The sequence below is a fragment of the Phoca vitulina genome, unplaced genomic scaffold (genome assembly GCF_004348235.1).
Source record: "Phoca vitulina isolate PV1807 unplaced genomic scaffold, GSC_HSeal_1.0 scaffold75, whole genome shotgun sequence".
Lineage (NCBI taxonomy): Eukaryota > Metazoa > Chordata > Mammalia > Carnivora > Phocidae > Phoca > Phoca vitulina.
In genome coordinates this window covers 5,990,965-6,009,843 of record NW_022589778.1, presented here as the reverse complement: position 1 = coordinate 6,009,843, position 18,879 = coordinate 5,990,965, and the positions used below count along the sequence as shown (strand labels likewise).

General features: G+C 37.8%; 1 pseudogene; it reads right to left on the bottom strand.

Moving 5' to 3' along the window:
• The window catches only part of LOC116625254, a 33,287-nt pseudogene extending 26,589 nt beyond the window's left edge, over positions 1-6,698 (bottom strand).
• Positions 6,699-18,879: the final 12,181 nt, after the last annotated feature.

The following is an 18,879-nucleotide window of genomic DNA, read 5'->3' as shown; positions in this document are numbered from 1 at the left end:
TTTGAATATACAGAATTATAATTTTGCATATATTATATATAATTTTTATAGATTATATTAGAAGAATACACAAATAGATTAGAAAGTTATATATCAAATTTCTGGTAGCAATTACATAGGATTAGAAGGTAAGGTATTGGGAGGGGAATGGGACTGGGGGAGAGTTTCAAAAAAAGACTCCAATTTTATTTGTAATATTTTCTGTCCTTTAAGTAGTGAAATCTTGAATGAAAAGTAACAAAGTACTAGTAATTAATCCTAGATGGTGGAATCATGGGTGTCTGTTATTTTTTTTTTAAGCTTTTGCTTATTGCTTATTCTTGCTTATTCTTTGCTTATATTGCTAATTCTTCAGAAGAGTCAAATAAGTGAAGGCACTATGAAACATAGTGTATAAGCTGTGCTTTCTACTTTGGAGGAATTTATAATTTAAAAATGAACAAGCCAGCCTGAAGTGGGACAGATGGATGGTGAATGAAGACCTGAAAAGAATGTCTAGGTTGTACACACCATGAGATATAGAACTGTTTTTGTCATTGAGTCCTCAGCACCTTACACAGTGCCAGATATATGGTAGAGGATCAATAAGTACATATGGGTCTGATCTGAGGTCAGAGATCCAAAGAAAAAGATAGACTTAATTAATAATCCTTATGCAGGTTATCAGTTGCCATAGCATGTGTATAATCTGTTGCCATAAGGTTTGAGAAGCACATAATGAACTGCAGTCTCCCAGACTATAGAAAACCATGAACCTGTGAAAGATGAAAAGAATAGTTAAATAAGTTACTATAAATGAGAGAGCTATAAGGTATTCCTGACTCACCTGCAGCCTTTGCATATTTTTACTACCAGAACGAAATTGCTCCATGTCACCTCCTGGCTTGGAGGTGATGTGTCCTGTTGGAAGTGTTCTTTGAAAGCCACTTGAATTGGAAACACCTGTAGTGATTTTAAAACATGAAGTCTTCTGATCGCATTCCAGACCAACCATATCAGATGCTCTAGGTGCTTCTTGTTGAGAACTGTTTGGTATGGAATAGTGATTTGATAGTAGATCCTAGCATGAAACATTAGAATGGCACAGCCTCAAAGTCCTCAATTGTGAGACTATATTTCAGGAAGTATGGAACAGAAGTCCTATAGAATTAAATAAAAACCTAATGATTTAAGAGAGTGAGAAGACAAGCCACAGATTGGGAGAAAATATTTGTAAAAGATATATCTGATAGCCGTTATCTAAAATATATAAGGAACAACAATAAAATTCAACAACAATAAAATGAAAACCTCAATTAAAAAATGGGCAAAAGACCTAAATAGACACCTCAACAAAGGAGATATACAGATGGCAAGTAAGTATATGAAACAATGCTCCACATCATATGTCATTAAGGAATTGCAATGAAAAACAATGATGAGATGCCACTACACACCTATTAGAATGGCCAAATCCAAAACCCTGACAACACTGAATTCTGGCAAGATATGAAGCAATAGGACTCTCATTCACTGCTGGTAAGAATGCAAAATGGTCATTTTGAAAGACAGTTTAGTGTTTTCTTACAAACCTAAACATACTCTTACTACAGGAAATGGCACTCCTTGCTATTTACCCAAGTGAATTGAAAATTATGTCTACACACACAAAACTATACATGAAAATTTATAGAAGCTTTATTTGTAATTGCCAGAACTTGGAAGTAACTAAGATATTCTTCAATAGGTGAATGAATAAACTGTGGTACATCCAGACAATGGCTTATTATTCAGTGCTAAAAAGAAATGAGCTATCAAGCCATGAGAATACATGGAGAAATTTTAAATGCATATTACTAAGTGAAAGAAGCCAATATGACAAGTCTACACACCTTATGATTCCAACTATATGACATTCTGGAAAAGGATGGAAAAATATCAGTGGTCTTGGGAGGAGTGAGAGAGATATGAATAGGTGAAATACAGAGGATTTGGGGGGCAGTGAAACTATTCTGTATGATGCTGTAATGCTGTATACATGTCATTAGACATTTGTCCAAACCAATGGAATACCAACAATACCAACAATAAACCTAATGCAAGTTATGAACTTTGGGTGATAATGTGTTAATGTAGGTTCATTGATTGCAAATGATGTATGACTGTGGTGTAGGATGTTGATAGTGGGGGAGGGGAACATAGGGAGTACATATACAGGAATTCTCTGTACTTTCCACTCAATTTTGCTGTGAACCTAAAACTACTCTAATTAAAGTCTGTTATTTTAAAAAGCCCAATGATTGATTCCTTCATTTATTTATTCATTCATAAATATTAATCACATGCCCATTGTGTGATTGGCATTCTGTATAGTATTAGGCAAACAAAGAATGCCAGTTTAACTGAGAGAGAGATCAGTAGATTATAATGTGATGTGATAAGTACTGCAGTTGAAATAGAAACACAATGTTTCAGTGGTCACTAACCCAGCTAAAGAAAAAAGAAAGGCGAAAGGAAAAAAAGCTACTAACTCAACTTCAGTCAGTTGGAGAAGTTTTAGAGGAAGTAAGAGCTGAATTGAGTATTGAAGTATGACTATGAGTTTTCCAGTTGAAGTCTTTCAGGGAAAGGCAATAGAAGCATTAAAATATGAAGAACTCTAGCAGTCATGAAATATGATTGATCAACTCTCTTGAATGTCATCTACTGGCCCGCTATCATCATTCTAATTGTAGTACCATCGGTTATTTTCTTGATGGTGAACCTCCACATATGTAATGGGTAAATGAAGATACTGATGATTATGAAAATTGGTATTATCTGGCTTAGGTGTAGAGAAGAAATTTACATTAAGATATATTAAAATATTGTCAATTTTTTCTTTTAATAAATCTGAAATGTATGTTTTTCTAGCTATCCTAATTAATTTACATAGTTTAGATTTAATTAGACTAGAATGGAATATAATGGAGTCTCTGCATTTGTTCAGTAAATAAATGTTTTAGTCAATAGATTGTTTTTTAGCAGGGTGTTTGCTTATGATGCTCTTTACATCAGTGATGAATCCAATCTAACATCTTAATGGAAGGGACTGTTTCCTTTCCAGCTAATGTGATAAACACCAACAGTTCAGCAATAACACCTTCATTACATACAGTGAAGTCTAATAGTAGACCAGTTGTACTCTGTTGCTTATCTTTGGTTCAGTGGACTTCAGCCATTGAAATAAACTCTTTAAAGACAAATAAATGGTGTACCTGCAGTGTGTGTGAATGCTATTACCGTCATAAACTTGGACATAGCTTTTCACAGAATCATTCAGGGTGGCAAGGGCTCTAAATTTGATTTCAGTTAACATTTATTGCTATATGCTTGGCTGTGTGGTGGGCACTTACTATTATTTTTATTCTTTTTTACTATATGTTATCAGTAGGGAACTGATGCTTTTATATTTAATGTAGTCTTACATTATGATTTTGGGAGCTGAGTGTGGTCACCTTCCTTTACAGAATAAGTTTCCTCAAATACCTCTCTTCCCCACATTCTCTTATGCAATATCCAATCTATGCAATATCATAAAGATGGTGATTAAAAGGGAAGACTGTTTTCCATAATGAGGTATTTAGTGAACAGAGTACATGGTGGATGTTGAAAAAATAAATTCTAAGCAAAATGATGAAAGAACACAGAATACGTTAACTCAAGGAATTTGGGGTAAGCTGCTGGGCAATAATAGAATAAAAAATAATGAATGAGGGCTCAAGAGATGTCTAGACTTTTTTCAGTTCAATTTTACGGAGCATCTTTTTTGAAAAATTACAAAAACATTTTAGGCATTTTAGGATCCACTATCAAAACAGTTAGTGGTAAACCAACAAAGCTAACTTTGTTTTACAAGAAGTAACAAATACTTCTTGTAAAAGAGTCTTGACTATCCTTGATGACTTTCACAAATGATTTTTAAAGAACCGTTTTAACCCATTCACAGAAACATCTGTTGAGTAAGCACCTGGCACTGTGGTACGGAGGTGAAGGTCAGGTGCCCGGCCTTCAAGGAGCTCACAAAAAACTAAACTGATCATTACAATAATGTCCATAACAGCAGCTTACTGTGCACTCTGAATACACCAAGCTTCATTCCAAACATTTTACACTTATGTCCTTTCAGCTTCACAATAACCCCAAACTATAGGAGCCATATTAATTCCATTTTGTGGATGAGACTCACAAAGGCACAGGGAGGGTGAAGACACTTGCTCAAGAGCACACAACTAGTATAAGACACAACTGAGAATTCCACGAGAATCTGTCTGCCCCCAGGACCCACATGGCTTACCAATTTGTTCTTCCACCTTCGTATAGGATATAGAGTTAATGGCTGTGATACATGAACTCCCACAATAGTGAGGCTACCTAGAAGAGAGGTACCTAATTCTAGACAGAAGAAGTAACATGGGGGTATATAATACATTAGAATTTAAGGGGAACTCTAAGTAGTTCATGTGGCTTAAGTATAGAGCTCATGAATGTTAGGAAAGGGAGGAAGAGAAGTTGGCTGGGGCTGGATTATGAGGGTTATGGGAAATTGTGAAAGACGGGTAGGAGAGTAACATGTTTGGATTGCATTTTAGATAAAAAGGGAACAAAACAGGGAGTCAAGTGGAAAGGCTAGTAGCATCCAAACCAGTCAAGAAGTGGTGAGGGCCCGAACAATAGCAGTAGAAATGAAAAGTACAAAAAACTTTTTTCAGACATAGTACTATGAAAGAAGCGACAAACCTTGGTGACATATTTAGTTTGAGGTGAAGGGACAGAAAGCAATAGTCTCTCAGGTTTTTGGCTTGGAGGACCGGGTGGATGGTGATGCTCCTCCCTTAGTAAATCTGGTGTGGGGAGGGGGAAGAGAAGGTGCTGGTTAAACTTGGAATTCACTGGTTTGAGTTGGCTGGTTATGTCGATCTGGAACAAAGGCTACCCCAGCCATCATCAGCATATGGATGGTAGTTGAAGCCAGGGGTTTAGATGAAGTCACCCAGGGAGAATTCATAGAATGCCAAGCATTGAGGCCCCATAGAGGAACCCTGTGCAATAGTAAAATTATCGAAGGGCAGGAACATGAGGACCCTGGGAAGGAGTGGCCTGGAAAAGGATGAAAAGCAGGAGGAAGTAGTATTGAAACAGTTCCTCTTGGTTGAGCACAATAGCACATACAGAAGAGGTGCTAGTTCAAAAGCCCTGAATACTAGTTATAGAAATAATTCTATCTCTAATTTCTTTAAAATTACTTTCCCAGACGTTCCTGTACTTACTCATTAAAACACTTCTGATCTCAAATCCTCTGTGATTCCTCTCAGGTCAAACTCTGGATTCATGGGAAGGTGAAGTTATGCATTCGTAGGAGGAAATACCATAAGCCCCAAGTAGAAAATGTCTTAACAGAGAGCATTCTACGTAAGATACCCAGAAGAATTTTCCTTAATTATCCCTGCACATTTATAACCTTTTCTCAAGTTAAATGACATACTCTACTACCATGTTAGGTGTAGACAGAGGCAACAGATAGGGAGAAAATATCTCACACATCAGGAGAAAAAGAAATGATGAAAGGCAAAGTTGGGCATAATTTTCTTTTGGAACCTGAAACACCTGCTACATTTCCTGGAGCCTAAAATGGCTTCTGTTGCTTTCGCTACTGCTCTAACCATCTGCTGAGCTGCAGAGAGGTGGTCTGCAGCAGCTGAAAGCCGCTACAAATGCTTCAAGTCAGGCTTGTTGGCACAGTAAGGAAGCCAGCGATGTGTTGGTGCCAAATGCAGGTCCTGTTTCTTTCCCTTTGCTGCCATGAAAAAAATTAACCAAGGCCTTAAGAGCTGCCATTGACATAAATATGATTTAATGTCTTTTTAGCATTTTCAGGACCACAGCATTAACAGAAGCCTTGGAGATGTTTAAGAGTGGAGTCTCGAAAGTAGTTCTCTGGCAAGGCATTTTAAAGCAGATGTCGTGAGCATACTTCAGTGCAGCTGCCTATTAGGTGACAGCACTTCAAATGCATAGAACGTGAAGGAAATGTACATTCTGTCTTCTCTATAGGATGGCAACCAACACCTGCCTTTCTTAAGTGTGGGACCAGATTTCCTGGTCGTTGCCTGCTCTGCCTTTCATGTTCTATGCTTCTCTCCGGCGTGAAGAAAGCCCTGATTAAATTAGGAGAGCTGTCAGTATGAACCTATAGATGCAGTATCTGTGCAATCGTTTATTTACATAACTATCTCTTTGATTATACAGGGAGCCTCTTGAGACTTGGGGCCAGATCTTTTTCGGGTCTAAATCCTGATTGCACTTCTTACTAGTTGGCGAACTTGGGCAAGAGGCTTAGATGCCTTGAGTCTCAGTTTCTTCATGTGTATCTCACTGGCTTTGTGATGCCGAAGGATGCTCCCGTCTTCAAAAGTACCTAATTGGGTGCCTTGCACATGGTAGGTGCTCAAAAGATGTCTATGGAATAAAAGACATAGAAGCTCCTGTTGTAGGGTGAATGCGAAAATTTGCATTACATGTTTGCCTTGTAATTGTTTGAAGGCTCTTTCTTCATCTGTGAAGCAAGGCTGTGGCTAAAATGTGAAGGGATATGCTGGCCTGCTAGCTATTTGGTTAGTGAGAGAATTCAGAGGAATCTTACCTTACCGATCCTTTAAAGAATTGGAGAGTTTGGACATGATCCCTGTTTTTACTCTTTATTTTTTATTTTTATTTTTTTGAGAGAGAGAGAGAGGGTGGTGGGTGAGGGACAGAGAGAATCTTAAGCAGGCTCCATGCCCAGCACAGAGCCCCACTGAGCTCAGTTTCACAACCCTGAGATCATGATCTGAGCTGAAATCAAGAGTTGGATGCTTAACTGACTGAGCCACCAGGGTTCCCCATGATCCCTGTTTTTAGATCTCTATCTGTATTCCCTTTTCTCTGTCTCACCAAAATGTACTTTTGTTTTAAGACACTGTGCACAGCTATCTGCTTTTTGGAAGGCTAACTTAAAAACCAATTCGTATTGGTAAGTGGCTAAAAATGGCTTAAAACACTGCTTTTTAAACTGTGTTCTGATACTTCCTAGGGATTCTTCAGGGAAGTCTAATGAAGAGCTGCAGGGATTTGGAGTTTCAAACCAGTGATTCTGGGTACTCCACCCCTAACCCTAATTTTAATCAGAAAAGTTCTACTTTTTATAAAATAAGTTACACATATATATGTGTATTTTCTGCTTAAGTACATACATATATATTTACTTTATTAAAGAATACATTTTACTGTTTTTAAAAAGATTAATCTTTAAAGATGATTTATGATTACTGACTGGCTTATCTCCTTTCAGCTCATGTACTTTTGCCATGAGACTCAATAATTTTACTAACAGGGATTCTAATCCTAGAATCCTAGAAAATGATAGGAAGTGATAGTCACTAGGGATCACCATGTGGTTGCTAACATTTACTTCAGTTCCTTCTTTGATAGGGTTAATAGATTGGTAATAAAGCATTTGACATGGAGCGTTTGAACTTAGCAAAATATATCATGTATTCTCATGGATAAGAAGGATAGGTATGAATCAAGTGTCTTATAATTAAGTGAATAATTGACAGAATATTAACCAAAGGACCTGATTTATAGATAAACACCCATCTGGAGAGAAATTTCTATTGACAGTCTTAGGGTTGTGTTCCATAGTCTTGTCATATTCCCTCCTTTCAGAATTTGTGACTTGGGTGAAGCTAAAGAGGGAAGTCTCATCAAATTTGCAGATAACAAAGCTAGGAGGGATAAAGAATGTGTTGGATGGCAGAATTAGGATCCCAAAAGATCTTGACAGGGTGAAACATTTTGAAGTGAAAAAACATAATGAAATTTAACAGGGATAAATATGAAGTCCTGTACTTGGGTCAAAAAACAGAAATATAACTGCACTTTCTGGGGATGATGAAGTTGTAGCTTCTGAGCAGAATGTGTAAAAAATGCTTAGAGGTATTAGATGACAGTCATATTTCTAGAAGTCAACAATGTGATGTGGATGTCCCCAAAGCTACTGTGAGTTTAGGGGATGCATCAGTTGAATAAACAGAATGTAGAATGAAGATGGGCACATACCCGCTTTTCTTAAGACTGCTCAGATTTTGCAGGAATAATGTACTTCTCAAGGTAGACAAACTGAAACACGTTCAAAAGAAACTGAATGTAAAGCCTTCAAACTCTGTTGCATGAGAGGGTTCTGGCCTGAACTTCAGGGAATAGAGCTATATGGCCCAGAGACAAGAATAGGATGTATCAGGGACTCCTGGGTGATTCAGTTGGTTAAGTGTCTGACTTTTGGTTTGGGCTCAGGTTGTGATCTCAGGGTTGTGGGACTGAGCCTCGTGTGGGGCTCCGCACTGAGTGGGTCTGCTTGGGATTCTCTCTCCCTCTTCCTCTGCCCCTCCCACTCGTGCTTTCTCTTTCTCTAAAATGAATAAATAAATCTTTAAAAAAGAAAAAGAATAGGATGTACCAAAGGCATCATCTAAAAATATTTAAATTGTTATCATTTAGAAATTTTTGGTGTGACCAGTGGGGAGAAGTCAGATCAATGAGAAATTTCAGATTGATGGACAGTAACTCAGTATAAGGAAGAATGTTTCAGCAATAAGAACTGTTTAAGAAGGGTGCAGTCTCCATGAGATAATTTGTTCTTTTTTATTATTATTTATTTATTTGAGAGTGAAAGTGAGAGAGAGAGAGAGACCGGTCATGAGTGGGTGGGGGGGGGAGCAGAGGGAAAAGCAGACTCACCGCTGAGCAGGGAGCCCAACGTGGGGCTCCATCCCAGGACCCGGAGATCATGATCTGAGCTGCAGGCAGACGCTTAACTGACTGAGCCACCCAGGTGCCCCTAATTTGTTCCTCTCAATGATGGTACTGGATTAGACTGGACTGCCAGTGTCCAAATGTAGAACAAATACATTTTAAAAGATGGTCTAATGTGGTCACTTGTGAAATCTCTCCTAGCTTGAGATTTTATGACTTATAAGATAATTTAAGACACAGTAACAACCAGGTAGGATGATGTTTTAAGGCAAAATGGCTCTTCCTTCACTTTTCACCTTAGATGCAACTTCATAATTGCCTCTTTCCCATTTTAGCTAAAAACGTATTCAGATTTTTAAATTTAGGATATTATCAAAATTACCTTACCTTTTGGGGTGCCTTGGTGGCTCAGTCGTTAAGCGTCTGCCTTCTGCTCAGGTCATGATCCCAGGGTCCTGGGATCAAGCCCCGCATCGGGCTCCCTGCTCTGCGGGAAGCCTGCTTCTCCCTCTCCGACTCCCCCTGCTTGTGTTCCTGCTCTCGCTATCTCTCTCTGTCAAATAATAAATAAATAATCTTTAAAAAAAATTACCTTACCTTTTTACTTTTCAAATTTTTATTTTTATTTTTTATTTCTTTAAGATTTTATTTATTTACTTGAGGGAGGGAGAGAGAGAAAGAGAGAGCGTGAGGGGAGGAGCAGAGGGAGAAGTAGAGGGAGAATCTCAAGCAGACTCCCTGCTGAGCACAGAGTCCAAGTGGGCTCTATCTCATGACCCTGAGATCATGACTAAAATCAAGTGTTGGACACTTAACCGACTGAGTCACCCAGGCTCCTCTACTTTCCAAAATTTTAATTTTAAATTCCACAATAGAAAAATGTGACTGAATGAAACAATTCTCAGATTCCAGACAAAGTTGAGTGCTTTAGAAAGCAAGTAATAATAAAATTTGAAAGAACCGCTTCATGAAAAACTCTGGATAATTAAATAAGCAAACAAAAACAAACCACAATAGTGTTGCCTTCTAAAATGTTTCACTTCACAGACTCAATTTAGAATAAAAGATATTGAAAAGAAATGTCTTTATTTATTTTCTAGGTAAGAGGTACTCTGATATCTTTCTTTTTTTTTTTTTTTAGTTTTTCTTTGACTCTGCCAAGCCATTGAAACACCATAGATCTTTAATTAGGTAACCCAGCAAAATGCAGTCTCCTAACAAAGGAAAGTAGTGATTGTAGATACGCCAATCAGGACTCTTAATTGCAAATAGTAGAAGAGATTCATTAATGGTGTGGAACTTGAGCATGCATTCAGAATTACCTGGAAAGGTTGTTTAAACACAGATTGTTGATTCAGTAGGTCTAGAGTGGGGCTTAGTAGTTTAAATTCCTAATAAGTCCTCAGGGGATGCTGCTGGTACTGATTTTGGACCATACACTGAAGATCATGTGTTAAAAGATAGCAGAGGTTTTCAGAATTCTTGGGAGGTCTAGAGGAACAGACTGGAGGCCAAACTTTTAAGAACAATGCCTCATACTCTACTGGGCTTGATGAGGAAAATTTTGCCTGTTCTGTTGGTACCATCAAGCTGTGTATTTCAGGAATTAAGTTTTTCTGCAACTACTAGTGATGCCAGGGATGATGCCAATTCTGGAGCAGGAATTCAACTTGTGTCCAGTGGTCCCTCCAAAATCCAGTTGTCTCTGATTTTACCCACCCCATGTTCCTGTAGTAATGAAAAGTCTTCCCCACGAGAGGTCAGGATGACCTGACTGTTGGAACCAAGATTACATAAGGTTATGTGGCTGGGTAGGAGAAAGAAAGGGGGCTGGAGATTTTGGTATTTTCTCCTACATTGGAGAAGCAGGACTCATGTTTGTAGAAACATACATGTCAATATTAGAAAATTCTACTACTACATTAACCTCAGTAGTATACTTTAAAGCTTAGGTTAATTTATGGACTTCAGATTTCTAGTTCTGTGGGACATCTGAACTCAGGGTGAGCAAATCTCTTCTGGAAACTGACATGGGTGATGCTATGCAAGTGAAGCTATGCAGGTTCTTCTAAATGTGACCCAATTGGTATTCTATAAAGGCTTTTATAGTGAGAAATGATTCTGCATACCAGGTATTGTTCTGTGTGCTAAGATATAAGGAAATATAAGACATGAATCTTGAGTTAAGGAGTTTGCAGTTTAGTAAAGGAAATAGTCAAGTAAATGGAACATTTCAATGTAGACACTATTTTTATATATGCAAAGATTAGATGGCAGAGAAAATATGGGCTTATGTAAGTTCGTTTGTTCAGAATGGTTTGTATGTACATACCTACAGTTATTGTGAGAACTGTAAATGTTGATTGGACTGACCTTAACTCTTCTTGCTTCTTTTCCATCCTATAAAAACTGTGAATATGGATGTATGTATTTTGGATTTTACTTCTCATTATAAGTAAACATAGAACACTGCTTCAGATACAATGCACATGCCATAGACCAATAAACTGTTCAAAGGCTACATCTAAACTGGGAGAGCACAATCACTCATGATATGGGGATGATGAGTCAAGTTGGCATTCTTTTCTTTGTTGTGTTCCATTTCTTATATTATTGAGTTCATGTAACCCGAATTTATTAAGCAGAGGAGCACTCTTTTTAATGTGCAGAGTGTAATGACAATGATTTGATACTAAGAGAGTAGAGAAAGGTCTTGTAGTTTAATCTGGAGAGTGTATGTGTGGGTGCTTTGTTGAAGGATAGTGCACCTAAGCAGAGTTTTCAATGAAGACTATCAGTCAGGAGAAATTAGGGGACAAGAAATTCATGGGCAGAAGTCTAGAGGTGTGGAATGGTATGTTACATCCAGAGGAAATATAGGCACATAAAAACCTTGCATGACGAGGGTCAAGGGAGAGGGAAGGTGAGACAGAATGAGCAGAGGCTAGATCCCAGTGGGTCTCTTTAGCTATAGTAGAACATCAGAGAGCACGCTCCAATATCCCACTGACCTTCTGATGGGAGAACAGTGAAACTGCAGAGGTGAGCAGAGACAGACCATAGAAAACCTCATCTGCCACATGAGGGTCAGTGTGTGTCCTTCCTGTGGTGGTGGCTAATCATCCTCCAAAATGTGTTGTCCCTTATTCCTTTTGATATTCCAATCCCCAGAGGGTTAGCTGGTCATGTGGCTGCCCATTGAGGTGCTAAATTTTCTGTTTTTCATTGAAACTAGGTATGGTATGGATTGAATAAACAGCAAAGTTTGTGAAGTGCCTACTTTATGCAGGGCCCTATTCTATGTCTTGAAACACAGAAAGACCAGAAATTGGGATTTTCATACCACTAGCCTATTTTTCTTTTAGCTCCTCTTTTCGTCTTCCTTTTCTTCCTTCCACCATCTTTCCCTTCCTCTCTCTTTCCTCCCTTCCTTCTTTTCTTCCTTTTTCAAGGGTTACCATTTAAAAGGATGAAATGAGGGGCACCTGGGTGGCTCAGTTGGTTAAAAGTATTGGACTCTTGGTTTCAGCTCAGGTCTTGATCTCAGGGTCGTGAGATTGAGCCCTGTGTAGGAGCTCAGCACAGAGTCTGCTTGAGATTCTTTACCCCTCCTCCTCTGCTTCTCCCCCTGCTCATGTTCTCTCTCTCTCTCTCAAATAGATAAATAAAATCTTAAAAGAATAAATAAATAAACGGACAAAATGAACAGATGGAATTATTAAACCACTAATATTCCCCATCCTAATCAATGGGCTATCTGGAATTGCCTTTTATATATTCACTAATAAAGTTGACTTTATGAGACTACATCATAAATGTTTCCAAGAAAATACTATCTTGCTCTACTATTTCTTTTTAGTTACTTATTTAGTATTTAAGGTTCTAAGAATTGAACAAAGAAAGAATATATATTTAGTGTTTCTCATTGTATACATCACCAGTGACCCTTTAAACATTTTTTTTCATGGTCAAGAACATTGGTTTCTGTAAGTAATGAGTTTGCCATTCTTACGTTAAAAGTGGATGCTTTTTAAGTTCCTCTACCTTTATCATTTTCTGAGTATGTATAAGCTCTCTGCAGTAGTAAGATTTATTTAAACATATTACACTCTAATTAATCATTTATGTTCCCGGGCTTAGTGAAGATTGTTCCTTTTGGCAGTTCAGTTTCAACCAGAAATTTACAAATGGAGAGACTGGGTGAGTCTGAAGTGGCTTTGTTTCTTTACACGGAGAAAGGCAGCTTGCTATGCCATGCTTCTGCCACACAGGGGCACTACCTGCCTTCTCTTTTGTATCGGTCCTCTACAGCAAGAGAATAAACCCCTAGAAACTCATTTTTCATTACCTTTAAAAGGAAAACAATATATTAATACACAAAAAACCCCTCAGAGCTAGTGGCCACTTATAAGTTATACGTGATTTTTAAGCTAGAGAAATATTTTCCTGAGGAGATTATCATAGGCCAGCAAATCCTTTACATCTTCTCAAGACAGAAGCAATTATTTTTTTCTAGCCATATCAAATTTCCTTATGTAAAATACTTCGATATTTTAAGAAAAGCTATGACCCTTACTTTAATAGAATTCTGGGCCGAATAGGACTTGGGGAAACAATGCATCTCATTGGCAGCAACTGCCTTCCGAAAGAGAACACGCGACTCTCATCAGAGAATAGTTGCACTAGAAATATGTTTTGAAAACGTGGTCTCTATTCCCTGCTGTTACTCCCTGTCCCCGTCTTCTTCCCGCACCCTCCCCCTCCAAATTGCTGATGCATATGCTCTTGCTGCTTCCTGAACACACATAATTTCAGAAAGAGGAAAGAAACCAGGAAGAACTAGAAAGAACAAAACACTAATAAGATCCTCTGTTTGTACAATACTCCCAGTACCAGTGGCACCCGCTTGATTCCTCATATCTAATACAAGGTAATGGAGATGATTATCCAGTCCAGTTTGAGCCTGAATCTAAATATGATCCTAATTAAGATCATGATCACAAGATTCACACACGCACAATACTTTCAAGCAGAGCCTAATTAAAATAGCACTAAAGAGACAGTCTTCTGACATTTCCTTTTAGAAAAAAAGCATCAACACAGCTGCAGAGAGTTGTTCTCTAGAAGTTCCTGTAAAAAGGAACAGAAATGCAATGGCCCCCATGCAAGTGGGTAAGCCACAAGCTCAAATTAAAATGGGCAAGTGTCTTCTTTTCCCCCCATTCCTGGGGGTTAATCCCGCCTTGGCGTTTCCATTGCCCTTCAACCACCCTGCGAATGAACAGTTGATCACATATTCAGTTCGGGTTTGGGGGAGCTGGTTAATTTTCTTACATGACCTCAAACTTAGTATCCCACTTCAAAGATATTAAAATATTTTCATGCCAATTGACACTGAAAATTTATGATAATTACAATTTCTTTTTGCTTCCCTGCGATTCTTCTTTTTTCTATTTCAACAATTTCATTCCTACTTCCCCTTCCACGGTTTGCCATCATTTCCCTTCTAAACACTTCTTCTCATTGTGGTGTTCGAAGTCATTACTCAGCTCCTCTTTGGAGAAGACGCAGAACTTGCCCTGAGGCTATGCCAAATCCCTCAGCACTTACTAGGGCCACAGATAGGCTTAGTGCTGCTCCATATCTGGTACTACTGTAGGGGAATGTTTATCAGTGTAATCCTAGACAGATTTGGGAAAGTGTGAGAGCATTTATGGCACCCTGTTGGATTCTAGTTTGATATCATGATGAACATGGGAAGTTCTTTGGCGCTTAAATGGGCTCCCAGTCTATAGGCTGGGCAATCGGATCTCGGGCACTCCCTGAGGATTCACAGGTGACCAAAAGCATTTGAAGGATTTCATTCTCTAAACCAGATTAAAAAAAATGGAATTCTTTTCTACACTCTGGTTCCATCCCAGGAATTCTTGGATTTTACAGTGCCTGATTCTGGCACAGATTCCTCCGCTTTCAGCTTTTATCTTGTTTCTCCCATGTCTGATTCCCCCAGATTCATGTTGCAACTGTATTCACCAGACTGCTCCCAAATACAGGCTCAAAAAGACCTTAGTTTCCAAGCCCATCTGGATAGACATATTTATAGTTGTACCACACCCCCACCACCTTGGAATTAATTCATATACCAGAATCTGGAAGCCAGTCTGCCCAGCCAGCCTTCTGTGTTACTCTTCTAATTTCTTTTACCACCAACAAACATTGGATATCGACTCCTAATTTTCAGTACTTCCCTCTCTCGCATGTATCCCAGTAAAAGTTTTAGACGTATGATGCAGGGCGAGGCTTCTAGCTAGTCCCTCTTCCCACCTAGTACCCTATAAACTCTACCCCCCACCCTCACCCCCGCCTAGTCCAGCTCAACCTCATCAAGGAATGGAAACCTGCACTGAGCTCTGAGTGATTGGAGTTGGGACCATATTTTTCTTCCTTCCTTCTTTTTCTCTTCTGTCCTTGATAGTATATCTACTATGAGAAAAGCTAATAGTGACCAATAGTGACTACCATTTACAGAATATTTACAATGTATCAGGAACTGTATATAAGCTACCTCATTTAATTTTCCCCTAGTCCTCCACTAGACAGTGGAGGTTATTGAGAAAAGTCCTTGCATCTAGTAAGTCACAGAGCTGTAAGTTAACTTTAGTTCTCTTCCAAATCCCACATGCTTTGCACTCTGCAACACTGTCCTGGGACAAAGGGAGAAGAAACTGACAAGACCACAGTCTAGTTGAGTCAGGCATAGAGCATCTCACCATATGCAGTGCAACCTGAAATATACTCTAATGAAAAAGTAGATCCAATGTGCACAAAATGCTTTAGGAGGCAGATGAAGGAGAGAATTCTTGCTGGACCAGAGAGTGAGGGAGGGTGCTGTCATGGTGGTAAGTTCTGAGAAGTTTTATTTGAGTTGGCCTTTGAACAGGGAGATGAAATTCATGAAGTGGAGAATGGAGCCAGTATTTAGGGTTGTTTGTACATTTGTGTGTATTTGTTTTTCTGTATCTTATTGCCATTCTTCTTAAAGACCTTTTCAATCTCCTTCTAGATAAGAAGTTTCTTTCCCTTCGCATTTATGACCCCTTATTTTTCCTCTTTGTTCTATGTCACTGTGTTAACCTAATGTTTCAGACCTAAAACTACTTAGTTTATAACACCAAGTTACCAGAGAAATGGAATAGGACAATTATTTTGCACTCCACTTTTTCTTTCCTTTTGTTTTGTGTGAATGTTCTGTGACATTGACAAAGAATGGTATATTTTCTAATTAGGTATGTTGGAAGAGACACATAATGAAGGTAAAATTCCCATGGCATGCATGGAAAACTAGACATAAAATTTTCAAAGAACAAAAACTATTTTAGTTGCAAATCTCTCTGTGATAAACTATTAAGCTGGATGAGGTGCCTTGAATCATGAAAAATTATATTGGAATTTTGGAATGGCTAAAAAAGAAACATGATTGAAGTCAATGAGGTTGGAAAAAAAAAGATGGAGTACGACAGCATGAATTATTAGGGTTATTTTAAAAAAAAGAGTCAGATTATTGAACTGACAAGATATAGATAGACAAACTACATACTTGCTGGGGAAGAGTGTCCAATTATATTTCTGAGAATCAACATATGACATTTCTGTTTCATTGTCTTACATGAAATACTTTTACATGGATATTATTAGATATCTCATTAAAGATGGGGCCCATGGTTGAAAAAGTGTGGGGTTCACCAGGTTAAATAAATTTAAACAGGTTTCTACAGTTTACTCTGAGGCTTTTTTAAAGCTTTGTATTGGCTAATGAACTTAATGGTTGTCCAAGAAACAGAAATAGTTTGTAATATGTTTGACCCAAACATATTTGTAACTTAAAATCTGTGTGTGTGTGCGCGCGCACGTGTGTGTGTATGGAACATCATGCGCCGCTAGTACTCCTTGGTATCTCACTTTGGGAAATGGCAATATAAAGAAAAATAATGCAAAATAGAGTTGAAAAAAGAAACTCTTTGAGGAATTATAATTGTTCAAAATAAGAAAATATTGAAAGGAGGATTAATAAAGCATGTACCTCATCTAAATCTAACTTGTCAATCTAAATATATTGTAGAATCTCCTCTTCTTCCTTCTCAATGAAGCCTGCCATGATTATGTCAGCCTATGCCAATATCTCAAACTTCTGAATTTCTGTAGTCCAAATGATTAATCTGGGCACCTAGCATATGTTGTATATTTACTTATCTTTCCATGTATACATTCCATTTTGCCAGTTGGACTATGAGATCTTATGGAACAGAAGCCTTGTCGTGGGTTGATAATAATTTATATTGATTTTCAGGTCAATCACAAATTCAAATATTCTATTCCATCAAATCATGTGTCAGACAATGTATTCCATTTGATGTCTCAGAACAAGGATCATTTCATATACACATTTTGAAACTTAAATTTCTAGTATATAAATTGAGACCTCAGTAATTATCTGCTAATTATAATTTAAACATGGTGATAGGTACTTCCTGGTTTCAGGAAGGAAAAAAAGAAGGAACTAGGGTAGAATTTAGCCATTGAAACCAAATCATATTAAGCTATCTATACCCATAAGATGCAAACCCAAATGTTAATAGTGATGATCACTTTTGTTCAGTCTTTTTTTGGGGGGGGTAAATTTATTGTTTTAAAATTTCTATATTTTCTATGTGAACATGGCTCACATTTCTAAGCACAAAAACAAAAGTATTTCATTTCTTTAATCATTAAAATATACTCATCAAGTGCTTACTAAGTGCCAGACAATATGCTTGACACTGCTGATTCCTCAGAAATCAAGATAGACATGGAGTTCTTGGCTTCATGAAACATACAGTTTAGTGTGGAAGACTAATGTTAAATGAATAGTTAAGTAAAATTGATATGAATGCTGCATGGTTCTATCAAATCACATATATGAGATATCAAGAGTAGCTTCCCTTAGGAAATGATTTTTAAATTATGACCTAATGATAGGTAGAATTTAGCAAAGCTGAGACTTGATTAGCATCTTCAAGATCTAGAGTTAGGAAGAAAATGTTGTATTCAAGAAGCTGATACAAAACCACAGTGTAGGGAGTCAGCCAGACAGTGTCAGAAGAGAGGCCTGAAGAGGCTGACAGGGGCCTAATCACATAGGTCTGGCTAAGAACTTTTTCCTTGATTTTAAAAGCAATAGGATGACATTGAAAGATTTATTTTTTTGGCTAATGTACATCTTAGCTAGATTTTAATTTTAAAAAGCTCACTCTGCTTATAATGGAGAATAGATATGGGATGGACATAAAACAAAACAAAATAAACCAAAGAACACCAAAGTGGATAAAAGGGAAGACAAGTTAGGATGATATTGAATAATCTAGGTAAGAAATTCACTAAAATGAAAATGTCACATCTGAACACCAAAAGCTTCCACAGATAATTTGAAGTCCTCTATATGCTCTTTGGGAATTCCATGTTCTGGTGTCAACTCTGGCTGGGGTAACACTAGCTTAGGTGGTTAACAGCATAGGACCTGGACCCAGATTATTTGGTTTCAAATCCTATTTCCACCAGACCACTTGGGCTGCATTGGGGAATTTACTTATCTTGGCCTTAATATCCTCTTCAGTAAAATAGGAATAGTAACAACAATAATACTTATTCATGGGGTTATCGACAAGATTAAATGAGTTAATATATGTAAAGTACTTAGAACAGGGCTTGTCACAGAGTAAATGCTATATAAATATTTTCTCTTATTATAATTATAGTCATGGATACATTCAAAACATTTAGAGGAGAATATGTGGATTTGGTGATTAATTAGATGGGGCAGGGGGTAGGATGGTTCTGTAGAGAGAGTCAGAGGTAACTGCTAAGACTGTTAAGAAAGTAAGTGCATGATGCACCTGTTTGTAGAATGATGGAGACTGGAGGAGGAACAGGCTTGGGGATCAAGCTCATGAATTCAGTTTGGGATATGTTGGGTATGAAGTGCCTGTAAGACATCCAGGGGGATAAATTGAGGAGGCAGTGGAATATATAAGG